The following is a 2,164-nucleotide window of genomic DNA, read 5'->3' as shown; positions in this document are numbered from 1 at the left end:
AACTGTTATGGGAATAGAAAGTGCCATCTCTCTCCCATTCAATAGCTGGTAGTTCTGAACAGCCAACCTTGTGGATCTGGTTCACAGCCCAATAGGTCACCACTACCCGCCCTTCCAAGGCTCAGCAATAGGCATTGAACACCACATCCACCCGCCCGTATTCGGAGTAAGTAGACAGCGATAACTGGGACCTCGTCTCACCTGACCATCAGCATCCAGTCAGCCCAAGCCACTCTTTTTCTAAGTCTAAAGTCCTTGTTTGCCTTCATCACCTTCCTCCCAGACAGCTTCTTCAGGGAGGTGTTCGGATACAGCTGGCCAGGGACGTGTCCCCAAGCGTCACCTCTGTGCCCGCTCTGCTGTGTCTGCAGAAAACAGGAGCGGAAGACACACTCCTGACTCATGAAGGTCACCGTATAATTGAGAGACAAGATACACATCCATGAAACAATTAGAGAACAAAGCAGTGTATAATTGAGGGCCAGCACACGTAGTGCAGACTGTAAGTGGAATAGCAGTCTCAAAGTCAGGGGAGTGTGAGCAGCCAGGAGGAGCCGAAGAAGGCTCTGAGAAGGGTATGGGGGGGACTTGACAAGAGGAAGGGTGCGCTCCCGGTTGAGTCCAGGTTGGGAGTTGCAAACATTCCCAGTTGTGGGAAAGCACTAGGGGACTGTCCTGGGAATGAGTGTGAGGGATAGGGGAGATGTAACGCTGGGCGAACCACAGGAAGCCTTGAAGGTTGGGGAGAGGAGTTTCAACTGGGAGAAACATGGGAGCCATGGAAGGTGTGTGAGTAGGAGCATGGCACTACAATATCAGTGTTGAAGAAAGAAGTGTCTGATGAGGCAGATTGGGTACTGAAGGTTCTGGAAGCCAGTTAGAAAGTTGTGGTTGTGGGAACCAAACACGAGATGACGTGGTCCAGGCCCGAGTAGGTCAAGTGGAATGGAGAGAGAAAAAGACTGTTTCAAGGGGAAATATGAAACAGCCACTAGCTGGTGGGGTGCTATAGGGTACAAAGTAAATAAGGGTAGCAAATTACAGTTGTGTGCATCAGTAATTGTCTGAGGAGCCCTGGTGGCGTAGTGGTTATGAGTTGGGCTGCTAACTGCAAGGTCCGCAGTTCTAAAGCAGCTGATCCGAGGCTGGCTTTGAGGGAGAACGATGAGGCTTTCTACTCCTGTTACGGGCTACAGTCTCAGAAACCCACAGGGGCAGTTTTACCCCATTCAGTAGGGTCACTATGAGTCGGAATTCACTCCATACCACTGAGTTTGGTTTTGGAAATAATTGACTCAGGATAAGAGAGCACATTTTCATTCTTCTCCTTAGCACTACGCGTGCTGGCCCTAAAGCCAGGCACCCAAAGCTGTGACTCCTGCTCCTTGAGTTAGCCAATGCCTTCCCAGAAAAGTCTTTAGGCACCAATGCTCGTAGGAGGATTCAGGACAGAGGAGGCTTCCTGCTCAGGAACCTGGCCTCTCTCTTGGCTTGTGTTGGATGAGCATGGAGCAGTCTCCTGCTTTCTACCTTGCGCTCCTTCCTAGCTTCCTTTCCAGCTCGGTTGCTCCACACCTTTCCCCTCTCTGGCTCGGCTCACACCAAGACGTCTGCTCCTTGGTGCCCGGCAACTTGGAAGCACCCTTAGAAGATGAAGGTTTCCATGCAGATTCTTATTTATACTTGAGGTGAATCAACAGCTCATCAAAAGGGGTGGGGGACCAAACTCGTTCTCATTGAGTCCATTGATGGTGCTTTCTTAAGCAAATCACCAGGCCTTTCTTCCAATGAGCTTCTTGGTGGACTGGTTGTGCCAACTTTTTGATGAGCCGCCCAGGGTGGGAACAGCAGGTGTACAGCGGACAGCCTGCTCAACTCCAGTGAGGTTTGCCACAGCTGCATTCTTCTGCAGGAAGAAATTCTGCCTCCAGCCTTTTATGAGAAGACTTCTGAATTTCAAAAGCTGGCTCAAACACAGACAATGCATACATGAGCGCATGAGTGCGCACGCGCACACACACACACAAACCCTGGGGTGACAAACATGGTGCTGATGAAATAGAACATATCTGGGGTCCCTTAATGGTTTTTCCTTTTTAGGATTCAGAATTTTCTTTGAAAACAGCTCAGGCCTGCCTACCTAAGGATCCAGCTCCTCAATGTT

Source organism: Echinops telfairi, unplaced genomic scaffold, assembly GCF_000313985.2.
Source record: "Echinops telfairi isolate 266 unplaced genomic scaffold, ASM31398v2 ScPeMD7_3533;HRSCAF=4204_0, whole genome shotgun sequence".
In the NCBI taxonomy this organism is placed as follows: Eukaryota; Metazoa; Chordata; class Mammalia; order Afrosoricida; family Tenrecidae; genus Echinops; species Echinops telfairi.
Note: the sequence above shows the minus strand (reverse complement) of the source record.